The 17,095-nt window shown below is 44.0% G+C and overlaps 1 protein-coding gene across 7 annotated transcripts in view; it reads left to right on the forward strand.

Moving 5' to 3' along the window:
* The window catches only part of Osbpl1a (oxysterol binding protein like 1A), a 181,147-nt gene that overhangs the window by 79,160 nt on the left and 84,892 nt on the right, over nt 1-17,095 (forward strand). The window contains exon 1 of one of the 7 annotated variants that reach the window (XM_034517769.2): nt 2,444-3,048. The exons of 4 other annotated variants lie outside the window; for them this stretch is intronic. The gene's annotated coding sequence lies outside the window, so the exon portion shown is untranslated. Of the gene's footprint in view, nt 1-2,443; nt 3,049-17,095 lie in introns of those variants that run through there. 2 more of the 7 variants (XM_076912972.1, XM_034517770.2) reach the window with 2 other exon arrangements.

Genomic DNA, 17,095 nt, shown 5'->3' on the forward strand with positions numbered 1-17,095 from the left:
TTATTCTCCTGAGTGCTTAGTCAAACCAGTTTATCACAATCAGGAACCTCCCTGTTTGACGTTGCTAGAAGTTCACTTATAAACATCACATCCTTTCATGTTAAGCCTCCTGCGGCTGAGGACCCTGACCCAGGTGTATAACTAGGTGGTGGTGCAGTGGAAAGATGTAGATACTGGGCTGGGCCATCTGAAAGGTGAGAATTCGTGCTGCTCCTTTGGATAGAACACTGATACTGTTAAAGAGAAATCATGATTGTATGGGCTTGCCACTCTAACAGGCCATGGCCTCTGATGTTCACTCCTGTGCTTTCCAGTACTGCTTCAGTCATTTTGGGTCCCTCGGCTTGCGTTTGCTGATGTTGACACTCCTCCAGCTCCTTCTCCCTCCAGCCATCTCCTCTCCTAGGAAGTCAGTGCACATTCTCAGTCTGTCCTGTGCCCTCACCTCATGTGTGTGTGTGTGTGTGTGTGTGTGTGCGCGCGTGTGTACACGAGCTCTCCCTTTTCTCCTGCATAGGAAGCTCCCACCTCTTATCCTGCTTCTAAGCAGTTCTTTTCTTTCACATCTTTCCTTACTTGTAGCCGTTGTTGTGTGTACATCTCTTTCCAGTTTGATTTCTGAAACCATGGTACCATGGCACTATTTCTTGCAGTTTCTTCACTCCACAGTCCACAGAAGTGGTTCTTACCAGTGCTCCACGTTGTTACAGAGAGACTGATTGGGATAGGCATTTATGAGTCCAGCTGGCATCAAACTCATGTGCAGCCAAGGCTAACCTTGAACTCTTGACCCTCCTGCTTCTGTCTTTCTAGTGCTGGGATTACAGATGTGTACAATAAACCTGGCGAGAGGACACTTCTGAATTATCTGTTTGCTTTCTGAAGGACTTGACCTTTGGCTGGGCCATCCATGGTGCTTCTCTTCTGTCCTCTGTGGGTGTTTTGTCCCTTGCTTATTTACCTGCTGAAGCATTGCTTCTCCTACCGTCAGTGCCTTAAATATTAGTAGTTATGTGGGTGGTCTTCCTGGACTGGAGTACCTACTCCTTTCACTACAAATACACAGTTATTTACATACGACCTTAGACATTTCCTGAGCTCTGAGTCAGTATGCCAGATGCCTTTTGAACACTTTGTATGTTTCTGTTAGAGGTATTTCAAAAGCAGTTTTGTCTAAAATTGAATTCTCCAATTCATAGTTACCACTGAAGTTGAGACCATGGGAATTATCTCTAACTGACCTTTTTCCTCAGCCCAGTTTTGACTAAATTCTGTCAGTCTGACATCATTTCCCACAGTCCCTTTTTCTCCATCCCAACACACATTCTCCCTGACTGCTCTGGTAAAGTTCCCAGGACAGCTCTAAGGAGGAGTGCGTTGTCTTAACCCCAGGTTCCACCCTTCAAAACTAGGTTAGATGCTCCTCCTGTCCCGGCCTTGTGTTACCACATGTGTCATTCCATTACAGCACAGCAGAGGCCTTTAAAGGCACGGGCTCTTCATTGTGTCTGTAGCACAGGGCTTGGCATGTCATAGATGGTTAATAGATGTCTGACTGGATGAACAATGACTGTACAAAAGAAAGAACACAGCTTTTGAGTCAGACCAGTCTACATCTAAACTCTGCTGCTTCAGCTATAAGCAAATGTATACCTGTTTGGAAGTTCCACTTCCAAATCTGAAACCCGAGATACAAGTGAGCAGGGTCACGTGAAGTGATCGGTGCAGTGCCCCTCCCCCATTCCAGTGTCCTTGTAAACTGCCTTCTGAAAACACAGCTCCTTTGTTGTTTATCTCTGCTGTGAGGACCTTCTGTAAGCCGAATTCTTTTTCTAGATCTTTGGGCCTGAAGGGGAAATTTTGTAGCCAGGGCCTCCTCTTCATGACCAAGTGTTCTTAGTTATCAATCTAGAATTTTCAAAGACACGGAAACTTTGCAGACGTGGATTTCAAGTTTTCTGACTGAGCTGTGTGTGCCTTACAGACAGACTGGCCACGGATCTACAGGAACACGAGGGACTGGGGCTTGTTAAATAAACGCCAATTTTGTTTATCACAGCCCTGCTCAGTAAAGGACTCTTCTAGGTAGAGGACAGGTGTGTACATTTTAGAAGTTAGTTTCCTTTTGTTTCTCCACCAGAGCTTCATACTTACCCAGAAGTCTCATTGGCATGTCAGAAGTGTGTTTTTGTCTGGGGGAAAGTCTGCCCCTGCAGTCCTTGCCTATCCTTCCAGGCTGGTTAGAATGAGAAGCCATCTCCCTTAAGTGGTCAGCAGAACAGAATGTTTGCTCAGCTCCAGCTCAGACCCTCTGGGGTGTAAGTATGTAGACTTTGCTTTAGGGATAGTGAGCCCTTCTGTGGCAGCCAAGACTGCAAGAGCATGCCTTTTGCCTTAGTGAGTTTCCTCAGCAGCAGCGTGCTGGCCGTTTAAAAGTTGTCAAGGAGAGGGCTTGAGCACAAGGCCACTCTAGGACCTTGCAGGAGCTTGTGTGCGCCGCTCACGCTACGAGCCAGGATCCCTTACTTCTCCTTGGAGAATTTCAGCTTAGAGGCTCTCCCGGCGGCGGTCCCTACCTGAGCTTCTCAGAGCCGACACACGGGGAAGAGGAGGAGGGACTGCTACCACAAGGAAGGGAACCGCCTGCTGTAGGCTGCAGGCCACACTGCCCGCCCGCCCGCCCGCCCGCTCGGCTCAGCTCCGCCGGCTGGGACTCTGCGGGCGGGTGAGCCCTGGAGGGCGGGTCTGAGGCCGAGCCCAGCGGCCAGGGCGTGGGGCAGCGCCGACCTCTGTGGTCAAGCAGCCGAGTACTGGGCCACCGGCCGCGCCTCTGTCGTCCTCAACCGCTGCTGGGAAGGCGGGCGCAGCTGCCGGACCAGGGGCGGGCCGCAGAGGTGACTTAGGGAGACCTTGCGGTACTGCCCTGGGTCGTGCCTCACGGATCAGATCGTCTGGAAGGGAGGAGAGCAGGCCGAAAACATCTGTGCTGAAGCTTGCGGAGGAGCTGGGGTGCAGCGCACCAGCCTGGGTCTTCAAGACCCAGCCCAGGTGGGTGGGTTTGTGTGCTTGTTCAGCCCTTCCCTGGAAGCTCTGGTGGATGGGGGGTGGGGTGTCCCTCCGCGCAAGGCAAGAAAGAGGGGACCAGCCAGATGTGATCCAGGGATGTGAGTTGATCCAAGAATAGTTGGACGGGTTTGTTCAGAGCCCGGTGGAGCCGTGGCTGTCTGAGGCGGGGTGATTAGCCACGAGACCCAGTGTCCCCTTTTCCTCTGCCAGTGGGGAGGGGTGGGATGGGCGTTCTGCCTGGTGTTTGTCCCTTGGATTCCTAGAAGAGCCCCCAGGGAACAGCCCTTGGCTGTTGTTTCACATTTATATGTTAGTATTAGGTCAAGCCTGGCGGAGTGGGAGGAGTAAAGCCGTGAAAGACAATTGTCCTAAATAACCTTCCAAGTTAGTGATTTTTTTTTTAAATGTCTCTTCTCTGACATTGACTTGAACTTAACCAGGGCAGTTTCAGAGGTTGCTGAAATTCCTAGAGCCGGCAGGGAAGTACTTATGAGGATTGAGGCGAGAGAAGTCCTGTGTATGGTGGGGGCCTTCATTTTCGAACATTTTGATGAAGGGGTTTTTATTACACAGACCCTGTCTCTGTAGCTTAAGCCTGCTGGCATCTCGCTTCCTAGCATTCAAAGGATCTGGTTTTCAGTTGAGCTGGATTTTTTTCTTTGGAGGGAAATGGTCAGGAGCGAAAGATTGGGTAGAGCTGAGTATAGCTGTTAAGAGTTACTGAAGCTATTAAAAGTTTCTTCATTTTAATTAGATTCAAGGGCGGCGTTTGGCTCTGAAGGCATTGCATTGCTTGGCAGAAAGCAGTGTGAAAAGAGAAAAAATGTTTGCAATTCGTGTTGGTGGATTAAGTGTAGGACAGATGATGAGGCAGAGTGTAAACTCTCCATTGCACAGAATGGAGCTTCATGTGCAATGTTTGGTTAGCACTTGAACTGGTAATGTGGCAAGGTAGTTTAGTTTTGGTCTGGCGTTTAATCTCAATGTAAGGACTGGGCAATTAGTTCAGCTTATGTCTCCATGTTACCTTTGCCAGGACTGGAGCTTTGACAGAATTTGGATCCTTGTGAATATAGTTGCTAGACTTTCATCCTCTTCTATAGGAGTTATAGATAATTTTCAATAATTTCATTGATGGTAAAAACAACCCACATAATATTTTTGCTTCTTCTTTCTGTACTCTACAAAATGGGGGAATATAACTCAGTTATTCCATAATAAAATTAAGTGCACTACTCATACATATGATAGTTTATAAAAGCACATTTAAAATAGTGTGTATATATGTGTATACTATATATATATTATATATATATTTTATATATATACATATATACATATATATATATATATATTGATGAGTTCTTAATGCTATGGTGGTTCATACCTGTTACCTCAGTGCTCTGGAGAGAGTCCTGCAGGATCAGGACTTCTTCAAGCTGGGGATTTTTACAGAAGCAACAAGTCCAAAGCAACCAAGAGGGTAAATGTTAGCTGGAGCAGTTGGGAAGGCGAGCAAGGGCACGCAAGGGCAAGCAAGGGCTCCTCTGAGGACTGCGGAGTGTGCTTAAAGAGTTTTAATCCTAGGCTGGAAGTTAATGTCACCCAAAGATTTTTATCCAGGGAGAGATTTGATCAGATTTGCTATTTAGGAGAATTGGGGGACAGGCCAGCATGATTGTGAGGCATGAAGAGGGAGGTGGAGTCAGAGCTGACTCCCAGCTTCTGGTAGAAATGACTGCATAGGTAGGACTAGGAACGTGGGGGCGGGGGGTGAGTTGGCTCTGTTTCTGACATCCGACACACCCTTACTTGTCCTATAAAAGCTTGGGGATCACTGTACTTCACCCAACATCCTTTGTGCTCAAGGCCTCAAAAGTGAGCAAGCCCACGTAAACATGAAGTTTGAAACCAAAGGAGTGACAGTTGACAAGTAGACAGCAACTATGAAGAAAGGAGAGAACAAGGAGGACACTGGGAAAAGTCAGCCTGACTGCAGGGGAGAGCCCCAAAGCAGGGTCAGCCTGACTGCAGGGGAGACCCCCAAATCAGGGTTAGCTTGACTGCAGGGGAGACCCCCAAAGCAGGGTCAGCCTGACTGCAGGGGAGACCCCCAAAGCAGGGTCAGCCTGACTGCAGGGGAGACCCCCAAAGCAGGGTCAGCTTGACTGCAGGGGAGACCCCCAAAGCAGGGTCAGCCTGACTGCAGGGGAGACCCCCAAAGCAGGGTCAGCCTGACTGCAGGGGAGACCCCCAAAGCAGGGTCAGCTTGACTGCAGGGGAGACCCCCAAAGCAGGGTCAGCCTGACTGCAGGGGAGACCCCCAAAGCAGGGTCAGCTTGACTGCAGGGGAGACCCCCAAAGCAGGGTCAGCCTGACTGCAGGGGAGACCCCCAAAGCAGGGTCAGCCTGACTGCAGGGGAGACCCCCAAAGCAGGGTCAGCTTGACTGCAGGGGAGACCCCCAAAGCAGGGTCAGCCTGACTGCAGGGGAGACCCCCAAAGTTGGAGAGGCTATGGGCCAGGATGCAGAGGAGTCCAGGTGAGAACTGGAGCGTGGCCAAGCTGCTGGAGCCGAGCGGTCAGTGGGCTCTAGTGAGAGGACGTATATGCTCACGACTGGAAGAAGTCAGACCACAGCCAGCAGAGCAGTGGATAGAGGGAGAGCAAAGTAGTAGAAATCATAGCCGTAGACTGATTACCTCAGATGTCTGTCATCTGCAAAGAATGGCGGTTGTGGTCTGTCTTTCTAGTCCTTTTGTTTAGGATTTCTTTTTCTTGTCCATAATTCCCCAGTCAGGGCTTTGAGGGCAGTGTTGGATAGATGCTGTGAGAGTGAATCCACCTTCTTCCAAGATTTAAAACAATTGTAACCTTTACAAGTTAACTAAAAAGTAGTTCATAAATATCACTTACCATACTAATGATGTTCCCATTTCATTCTTTTATCTTTTAAAATCAGGGAAAATGCTAAACTTTGGATTTTACCTTTTTATAAGTGAGAATGACTTGTAATTTTTTTTTGTCTTTGTCAGGTTTTTCTATGAAGGTTATTCTAATATCATAAAATCAGTTTGGTAGTATTCACTCTTCTGTTATTCCATACAGCTTGTGTAAAATTGAGCTAGTCTTTGAAGTTTAGTAGAAAAATTTTAACAAAACTACCTTTGTAAGTTTTGTGAACTACTATTTAAATATATTAACTAATTATAGGACCACTTTGGTTTTCTATTTCTTTTTGCATTAGCTTTGGCAAGTTATGTATTTCTAAGGACATCCCCTTTCCACTAAAGTTTGGAAGTTATTGTTATGAAGGGTTTGTTAGAACTCCTTTATTGTCTTTTAAATTTATTTTGGATCTATAATTACCCTTTCTTCTCAGTATTCTTAAAGTGTTCCTGAAAGCATTTTCCCTGTCTTCAAACTATCTATACCCTCAAATAAATTTTGTTAAAGTTTTGCTTGCCTGTATTTCCAAAGATCTACCTTTAGCTGTGACATCTATTTCACATTTTCTCTCACTTTCTATAAATTAACCTTTACTGTTTGTACATTAATTATACTTTAATTTCTGGAAATAGGACACTTGGTTCAACATTTTTTTCTAGATTTTAATTATTCTTATGTTTGCATAGTTTGTAATTTAGTGAATGTCATTGCTAGCTTTATTCATTACTTTATGGACTCTAATATTGCATTTTAAAGATTGCTTCTTGACAGGCTGCAGATACTAAGGTGTGAAGTATAAGCAAATGCCCTCCTAATATTTACAACACCTGAAACTTAGAGGTGGTTTGGATATCTCCCGTGTTCCTTTCCCCTCTCACCTACCTCCTTGCTCTGGGTCTGCAACTCTGCATTTCTCTTCATGGGCTCTCCTCCCCTTGTGACTCATGTTCCCTCACCACACACTTTATTTTTCATGCCAGTCATTTTCTTGTCTGCGTCTTTTATCCCTTCTTTGCTGTAGTTTCTTTAAAAAACCATCTGGTAACTATATCCCAGGATCCCATGCGTCAACGTTTCTTTAAGTGCTCACAGGTTCAACATTAGTTACTGCAGGTGGAGAGCCTAGGAGGAATGCCTAGACAGGGGATGGTAACTCGGCTGCTCTGTGGGACCTGAGGCACCAGTTTAAGTAGCAAAGAGAGCTCGGTCTTTGGCTTCGGGCAAGCTTTATAGCAATGCTCACCTTCTTTCTGTGTTACATAGGGTTTCTTCTTAACTCCTTCCCGTCACAAGTTGTATTGGAACTTGTATGGGATAAGAATAAATTTATTACTAGTTGTATATTTAGGTAGTCATCATATGCTCTGTAGCATGGTTCCAGCACGATGCACTAGATGAGAGACGTCATGATGGGAGACAGGGGCAGTGAAGGGAATGGCAGCAGTGCACAGTCGCATCCTGTGGTGAGAGGCACACAGGGAAGCCTGTGCTCTGGGAGGTCTGCTGTGTGGGATGCCTGCTCTTCTCTACTAAGCTCCATTGGCTGTGGGCGTGTACTGTGTTGTTATTCTGAACTCTGAACAGCTGGATGAGAAATGGTGCTCTGTGAGTATACCTTTGTTCATTTCGAATGTGGTAGAAAGGATTTGAGTATATGTTAGTTCTTCCTGAAAGTTGAAAGTGATACAGCAATCTTGTATGACATGTTTCACTAGTTTTTACGGGTTTCATTGGGATTACATGTAAGTACGTGGACAGATGAAATTAAAAATACCCTCTCATCACCTGACGCAGCTCCATGGAGCACAGTTTAAAAGAAATAGACTCCTATTTCTCAGAGGAAGGGACTAGCGCCTGGAGACAGGCTTGCTTAGTTGTCCAAGCTTATGTAGGTAGGACGACGCAAAACTTAGAGCTAAGTCCAGAATGTTGCCTCTGGATTTAGTGCCAAAGAACAACAGCCGTAACAAATACAGCTATAGTTAGAAAATGTCACCCATAGGATAAGGTGGTCCACCTTTATCAGTGTTGGTATAGTCTTTGTATAAATTAGTTTCTCACCTTGACAAAGGCACATCAAGTTTAGAAATAAGAAAAGCAAATGGCCAAGAATATTGACTTCGGACTTTGTACAGAATACCTATAATTCAAGGTACACAACAGGAAATTGTTATTTGTCTCCTTGGGAGACATTCTCCTTGGGATAAACTGTGATCTAAAAGAAAATAAAACATGTCCATTTTTCTAGCTACTCTAAATATTGTCCTAATACCAAACTAGACTGTCAGAGTGCTTTAGCCTGAGTTGCATTTACTTGATCCTCATAAATGTGGCCCTCACTGAGTTGTAACTTGGATGGACACCTCAGTTTCTTTTGGAGTGTTTTTTGAGAAATAAGCTTTATTCATATGACTCTTTGTCCTGTTCTCCTATGCTGGATGAGAAATTAGACCTGAGGGCAAACAGGGAATTTGTTTTCCCTGAAGAACTGTGGTTTTTTTCCTCTCCTTGTGGACAATTAAAGGTTCATAATTGATTATATTTCTCTTTCTGTTTTGGCCTTTAGAGAATTGAGAGCCACATGTATGGCTTGTCCATACCATCTACATAGGCTCTGTCACATAGAGGTCCTGTTCCAAAGATTATCAGATTCTTGTGGTATGTTCGTGTTCACTGTTTGGCAGTCTCTGAATTGCAGTATTGTCTTGTGAATTAGTTGAATATGCTTGTGCCCCAGAGTACATTTATGTATAGTAAGTATATCTAGGGATTTTCCTGTAAGTAGGATTAGTAGTTTACATTTGCATTTGATTTTGATGTAGATAATTTCAAGGACCCAAACTAAATGTACAGTATATATTATAATGGGAGGTTTTTAATTTTTTCTGTAAATCAGTTTAACTATATATTTTAGTCTAATATTAGGAGAAAGAATTTCAGGTTATCAAATACACAATGGGCTTTCTTTTATAACTCTACTGAGTGTGTCATTCAGTGTCGCTGAACATGTGTGCATCATCATACAGCCATCCCGTCCACCCTTGGAAGTGTTTTACCTTGTAAGGAAAAATCTGCCCGTGAAACAGTAACCTCTATCGCTATGAAGCCAACTCACATTGCACCTCATACAAGAGGACTCAGAAGTAGTTGTAGTGTTTGTCCTCTTCTGTTTGCCTGGGACCATCTACCATAACATTTCAGTGTCATCCATGTTAGAGCATGGGTCAGGCTTCCTGTATCTGAAGACTATAATGTCCTACTCTATGTGTTTGATTTTCGCTTATCTACCCTTGGGGTGCTTTTCCTTTTGGCTTTTGTAAAGAGTGCTGCTGTAAACATGGACATGCAAGAACTCCTAAGTCTGGCTCATTGTGGTTCTTCAGTATACACTAGAAGGATGCCTGCTCTGTCATACAGTATGGCCACTTGTAGCTCCATGAGGCACTATCACAATGTTCCCTATAGGAAGTGCGCCTACTGTTCCCGTCAGCAATGCCAAAGGAGCAGCATCCTTATCAATAGCAGGGTTATTTTGTTTGATTTTTTTCTTAAATATTAATTATCCTAAGAGTGTGAGGAAAAACATGTAAGTAGAATTGCTAACATTTCCTATGCAGTTATTACCCCTAAATTGTCAGACTATCCCTTCCTGACGTTAGGCCACACTCGTCTTGCAAAGCATTAATTTTACATTGTTTTTGGAACTGTTCATTTGCTACATGGTGAGAGGGTGTGCTTTAGTGTGATCCCTCTTCAAAAGCTCCACAAAGCAGGCGTGGTTCTCTGTGTACATGCATGTGTGAGTGTGCACCAGTACAAGGCCAGAGGTTGGCATCTGTTTCTTCCTTCCTCTGTTCTTCTCTACGTTATTTTGAAATAGCTCTCTGACTGGACCTGGAAGCCCAGCAGGACCCTCAGAGATCTTGTCTCTCTATCCTAGCCCTGGGCTTACTGGTTTGCATGTTTTCTTGTGTGGGTGTGGGTGATCCAGACTTAAGCCCTTGTGTATGTTATAGCAAACACTTTATCCACTGAGACAGCTCCTCAGCCCCAATGCGTAAGTTTTTCTTTTAAACTAAGGCTTGGCTTACATGTGTTTTATTTTTCTACTATCTCTGTATTGTAGATACTAAATGGTTTGCTGTCACATTTTCAAGGATTATTACTTAATCAAACAGAATTTTGTCATACAGAGGTATAAAATACAAGTTGAGGAATGGTGGTTTGGGGGTGGGGGGTACATGGGGCCGAAGGAAACAGTAGATATTTCTTAAGTCTAGGAAATGATAGTCTTGATTTGAAAAGAACACTCAGAATGTTTTATATTGAAATTAGTTTTTGATCTTTAGCTATATATACAGAGTTCGTAAAACCTGTAAAGAAAAAAAATGTAAGATTGAAACTTTAGAAAATGTAATCATAAAATTATAAAGGACTCTTGGGTGTCTCTGACTGTTCCTGTTTGCAGGTATTCTTGCCACAGCTTCTGGCCAGGCAGTCGCTCTAGCCATGTGTAAACACTTCTGTTGATGAGCAGATAGACGTGTATTCCAGTGACTAATCGCTGGCAGCCTGAGTCACAGACATGCATTGAATTCAAACTCTGTACTTGCTTACTGTGTAATCCTAACATCCTGTAACCTGGCTGTGCTTGGGTTTGCTCATTTGTCTAATGACAGCTTCCACAGGTCTGTGGGTGGGGAAGATGTATCCAGCGCGTAAACAGCATGGCTGATAGCCCCTGCTCCTGCTCCTGCTGAATGGTCTGTTTGAGCCACTTGTTCTACTGTAGGAGGATAAGAAATGTCAGAAGGTTAAACTTCCCATCAGGGTGGAGTTTTTCCCTTTCTCTTCCTTTGAACTGATGGACCCAGGTGAGCTGTGCAGTGCGGACATTTCTTATCTCGTGTGAAAGTCTCAGCAATTTGGAACAGCTACAAGATTTCTCTTTCCTAAGCCAAGTATCTCCTAGTACCTTCAGATTGGTACAGTGTCAAACTTTGCAGATGCCTATCTTCTGTTCAGTGAGAAAGGGTACTTTTTCTTAAAAGTTGTCCTTCAGAGACAGAGCAGTTGCATAAGGAATGTGAGTGCAGAGCTTGATGCTTCTCAGTAAGATTGCTGCTAGTGGGGCTCTGGTGCTGTGGACCACAAGACCTTGCAGGTAGCTCTGATTCCCTGCAATATTCTTTTCTTTACATCTCCTTCCTGTGGTCTAAGGATGTGTGGACCTGTCTTACATCAGAACAGCTAACAGTTCCTCAGCTGAAAACATTCATCTAGGTATCCTCTCCTATTGTCTGTCAGCCTTTGATCTACAAATGCCTTCTCAGTGTGGCTCCACCCCAGGGCTCCCAGCATTCCTTTCTGCTTTGTAGACTTTGTGTTCAGCGTTTAGAGACTCTAGCACACTCAGTGATTTCCTGTCAAAATTTAGTAAACAGAGTAAGTGCAGCATTGTCCCCTTAACCACTGTGTATTCCCTGGGACCTGGGATGCCTGGCATGGAGTGGGTAGCTGACTTGAATTCCTGTTGTGTAAAGAGGACAGAGACTGAGGCACTCTTCTTCTTTGAAGACTGACTGCATAATATTGCACTTGAAGGGGGACCTTGAGGACCTGCACCCAGTCAGGGTCCTTCCTTCCTTCCTTCCTTCTTTCCTTCCTTCCTTCCTTCCTTCCTTCCTTCCTTTCTTTCTTTCTTTCTTTTTTTTTTAGCTTTGAACCCTCTCCTTTCCCAAAGCCATATTAATTGTTTTTAGACTTGTAAAGATTTCAAGTCACTTTGGGTTGCTTAGTAAATGAGTATTTCTTTTTACATAAGTCATCTTTCCAAGTGGGTGGCTTCAAAATTTGAGCAGCCAGCCCCAGGCCATCTGCTAAGACTACTTCCTGGTGCTAGCATACCGAATACCGCTGATGGTGTGTGGCATGCCTAGGGAGACTTAGACTCTCTCCTGTCTCCTGGACATTCTCTTCAAAAGTAGTTCATCCCACTAAATTGATTCCAATATAATCTTTTTTTCTAGTTAGAGAACCATGAGATATTTGCTAAGTCAGAATAAAACATTACAATTTGGGGCAGAGAAATTTAGTCTCAGAAGAAGAAAGAGGACCTTTTCCTGGTATGTGTGTGCATGTGTGTATATGAGTGTTCAAGGTGTGGGTGTGTAAGTAGAGAATTGAAGATTAATGGTGGGCACTGTACTGTTTGTGTCAGAGTCTTGCATGCCTGTCTCTGCCTCCTCAGGTCTGGGTATACAAATGGTACATCACCAATGCTTAGCTTTTCGGGGGTGGGGGACAGGGGTGGGGGACGGTTGTCTTGAGTACCCAGATTCAGGTTTTCAGGCTTATGTGGCAAGCACTATGCTAATTGAACCATCTCCCCCTCAGCTTTTAAAGAGGAAATGTTGTGGTCATGGAGTGTCCCTGCCCTGGGACAGTCCTCAACAGTAGGAAGGAAAGAATCTTGTTCTTGTGAGAACATGGGTGAATTCAATAAAAACCTCATCCATTTTTATTTCAGGTTCAGGAACAAGCAAAACAATTAATACCAGAGTTATAGAAACCAGGGTGAGTGCCTGGGTTGAGTGGAGCAAGGGCAGGGTAGCAGAAGGGCCAGGGACTCTAGGGGAGGGAGCAAGGGGAAGGCTCTGTACTAGTTCCAATGTTGAGTGGGTATGCATTTGCAATGGACTCCACAGAGAAAGAAGATGGGTGGCATATATCTCAATAAAGTGCCTTCAGAAGTAAAGTTAGTGTTGCTATGGTGTCACGTGTTATAAATAACCTTTTCTAGTTCTTCGCATCAGCAGAAATATCAACTACAGGCCCCCAAATAACTACTGAGGATTTGTTAGAATGTGATTAAATTTCTCTGCTTTTAAACATGATTACTTATCTATTGTGGCATATTTCTTAAAAAGAAATTTATTTCAAGGTATATATGATACACAGATCTGTGGAGAGAGATTACATAAGAGCAGGCTATTTTTAGGTGAAGAGCTTTGCAGCCATGATGAGGAGTGTTCTTAGCAGACTCTCAGATTGGGTTCCTAAGCAGAAGCTGAGACTGCCCTGTGTGCTGTTCCAGAGTTCCCCAATACGGCTCTCATCTGATGTACTGCAAACTGAACAGAGAGCATGGGTGACACAAACACCCATGAATATGTCTTGATTCCTAGACAGACCTATTTCCAAATACTTTGCTAATTAGGACATTATGAAAGATATAAATGGAAGTATGTAGAAAAGCTATTTTTTATATACACTGAAATATCACCATCAGAATCTAAGGTCCACTAGCAAGGTTTTTGTGTGTTCTTTTTACTCATTTTAGTGTATAAATACACAAACAGCAGCATACATCACTGCTTAATATTTTTCATTGTTTTTCTATCAGAATGGATGTTTTTGTTATATCTAGTTTTTTGAAAAGTGTGTGTGTGTGTGTGTCCCATTCATGGAGGCCAGAAGGAGGCCGGTTACCCTCCTCTATTACTGTCTGCCCGATTCCCTTGAAGTGTGGTCTCTCACTGAATCTGGAGCTTGTGTCTGCCTTTGTACCCCACTGCCCCAACTGCTGGTCCACAAACCCCAATTATCTTCCTCTTTCTATCCTGTCTCCATGCATGTCCCATTTTCTAGTCACCCCTCTACTCCAGTGACAGGGTTACATTCAAGGACTATCACATCTGACCTTTTACATGAATGTTGGGGATCTGAACTCAGGTCCTCATGGGTAATTATTAAACTTGGTTTGTGGTAGTTTATAAATATGTTAGATGTACTAGTGTTTGTGTTTACCTTTAATCAAAACCCCCATACACAAAACCATGAAATGAATTGGGGATTTACTTTTCCTTCACCCTGAAAAATCAGGAAGTGGACGATATGACCTGGCCTCAGTGTTAAAGGCTGTTCCAGGTGCCGTGTTCCTGCACCTTAAGTAGACCTGGTAGATGCTGTAAAATACTGCAGTCTTTTAGGGCAGAGCTTCTCATAGCCAGAGCTGCCAGAGGGATTGAGAAGTAGACTCCTGGCTGAAGACTGAAGGGCTCTTAGCAAGGAAAGGAGATCAGTGTTGGTAGAACCCAGCAGCCTTCTGACTGGCTGCAGCCTTGTTGTGGTGGTGTGTGTGGAAACACAACACAGAACACAAGGAAGTTCTGACTCAACAGTCTGAAACCAGGCTGTCTAATTTGAGAAACAGAGAAACAAATCTACCCACCCTTTAGGTTTTTCTAGAGGAGCCTAAGCTCTAAGCCAGATGTGAGCCTGATAGACTTGCCAGTGCTTGGATTAAGGAACTGTTTGGAGAGTATGTCACCTGAAGGACCTGCTGAGTTTGTCACCTTACAGCAGTGTGGTCCCTACTAGGGCTCCTAAGGAAGGGCTGTAGCAGATGGTGGCTGTCGTCCAGGTAGCTCTGTGTGTGTGCGCGGGCCTGCATGTGTGTAAGTCAGCAGTCAACCTTAGGCACCATTCATTTTGTATTTTGAGACAGGGTCTCTTACTGGGCCTGGAGCTCAAAGATTAGGTGAGGCTGGCTGTGTGGTGAGCTCCAGGGAACTGCCTGAGTTCATTTCCCAGCACTGGGATGACAAGAGAGTTCCACCGTACATGGCTTTTTAACAGTATGTTCTGAAGATCACACTCACGCTTGCCTAGAGAGCAATTTATTACCTGAACTGTTCCCCCAGGCCATATACCTGCTTTTGAAAATATGACTTTAAAATTAATTCTTGAAGTATTTTTATGTACATGCAATGCCTTGTGATTATACCCACTCTCTCCCAGATTTATGTCCCTCTCAGTATCCTACCTGACTGCATATTTTTTTTAAAAATAACCCACAGAGTTCCATTTGTGCACTTATATTGGCACCAGTTTAGGATGATCCAATGATTATGGTTGATCAACTTGGGACAACATTCTTAAAAACACTGGCTCTCCTTCCCCTGGAACCATTGATGGTCAAGAGCTCTACAGCTCCTCCCAGTTGCTTCCTTCCCACTGGGTGTTGGCATGTTGACTGGCTGGATCTCACTCTGCATGCTGACGTGTTGACTGGCATGTTGGCTGGCTGGACCTCAGGCAGGCACCAGAGCTGCCGTGAGTCCATGTGCGCAGCTGTCCAGTCATGCCTTGAAGGCACTGTTTAACCTAGATCTTCCAGGCTTTTGGCTGTCAAATCTTTCTGTCTCCTCTTCTTCCTTGGTGATGTCTCTGAGTCTTACAGGGAGGGATGTGATGTAGATGTCCCCTTGTGACTGAGCACTTTGTAGACACTGTCTGTGCTTTGACCAGTAGTGAGTGAGTTTTCTGCATTAACTGTTCTCCACCACACAAATCCTTCTCTGAGGAGTGAGAATGGCACTAATCCCTGTATATAGACATATGTATTAGAGGATGCATCCATGGCATGGTCATTGAGAACAGTGACAGTTGTCACTTTACCCTGGCCTATGAATTCCTTAGACTTGGATTCTTGGTTACATTTAGAGTACTAGTATGGGTTTCAGCCTTTGGAGTGGGCCTTAAATCCAATCGCAAAGCAGTTGGTTGAGCTTATAATTCTCATGCCATTATTCACCCTTGGACAGTTCTTGCCAGGCTGGCCATTATTGTAGCGCACAGTGTCCACAGTGGTCATTATTTAGTGCACAGGGTTCACAGTGGGCTAAGAGTGTTGGCGACTTTCCTCCCATAGCAGCCTGCATAGTACCTTCAAGTAGTGTGAAAGCCAGCCCTAGGGAGGAGGCTGCTGCTGAGTCAGCATCAGTTTGAGCTCTCCGTGTCCTGTTAACAAGGTGTGTGGTGTCTTCATCAAGTTCTAGTAGGCAACCGGAAACAATGGTCTGCATTGTTTAGGAAGTCTGTGGGACACCCTTGATCAGCAGCTTTCAGGAAGGCATTCCATGCCTAATATGGCTTTTTATTCTGCAACCTATGGCTATTGGGAAGGACATCAGCCTCTTTGTAGGGTAACTCCAAGTGACCGTGTGTGTGTGTGTGTGTGTGTGTGTGTGTGTGTGTGTGTGTGTAAGCTTATAAGACGATAAATTTCACTATGGGTTTTTTTTTTTTTTTTTTTTTTTTTTGGACGTCCTTAGTTAGCCCTCAACCGCCTCTCCTCTTCCATGCCCTCCCTGTTAGCAGTGACTCAGCATCCTGCTTCCAACCATTGTTATTTGAGGATATGTTAATTTGCAACATGGAATTGGAAAGCTTGTTGGATTTGGTAAAGATATTGATGATTTGGAGTGGCTTTCTTAAATTTTTTAAAAAACATTTAGCCATATACTCCTATAGTAATGACCTAAGAAGAACTGAATCTCCTTTGAACAGGAAAATTCTGTGTGTAGAGTTAAAAGGATATTATTTTGAAAAATAGATTTTTAGGAAATTCTAAAGCCAGATGTGGCAAGGCATACTGTTTTCCCAGTACAGATATTCCCAGGTACAGGCAGGAGGGTCAGAAACTCAAGGTCATTCATAGCTCATAGACAGTTCTAGGTCAGCTTGTGTTCATATGAAACCAACAAAACAAAACAAAAATCATGAAAATTCCAGAATATTGAATAGGTGAATTTGGAATTCCACTTATTTATAGCCAGTGTGGATCTGTTGTGTTAAATTGAGGCATGTTTACAATGAGTTGGATACTACCATTGCGTGACTTAAGATTCTTTTGTACAGTTTAAATAAAGATCCTTTGAAAACCTTTGAAATTTTAACCTGATCTGGGATGATCTGGACATTATACACTGAAGTACACAGTGCTTATAGGAAAATCCAGGAAGTGCTACTTTTAGGCAATAAAATGTGTGGGATATTATGTAAACATTACAGTGTCAACTGGTCCAGAGTTTTCATGAAACTCAAGCTCATTTTCACCTCAAGTTATGTTAAATTCCAGAGCCATTAAAGGAGCATCTTGTCGAGGCCACACTGTGGGTGCTGACCAGTGAGTGAGATCAAGTACCACTTCACTTCAGAATCTTGTTTCTTTGTTCCATATTTAAAGGAATAGGCAGAAAGTAAACTTCCCTGACACGTTTCACTTGTATGCTGTA

This window comes from Arvicanthis niloticus, chromosome 14 (genome assembly GCF_011762505.2).
Source record: "Arvicanthis niloticus isolate mArvNil1 chromosome 14, mArvNil1.pat.X, whole genome shotgun sequence".
Taxonomy (NCBI): Eukaryota; Metazoa; Chordata; class Mammalia; order Rodentia; family Muridae; genus Arvicanthis; species Arvicanthis niloticus.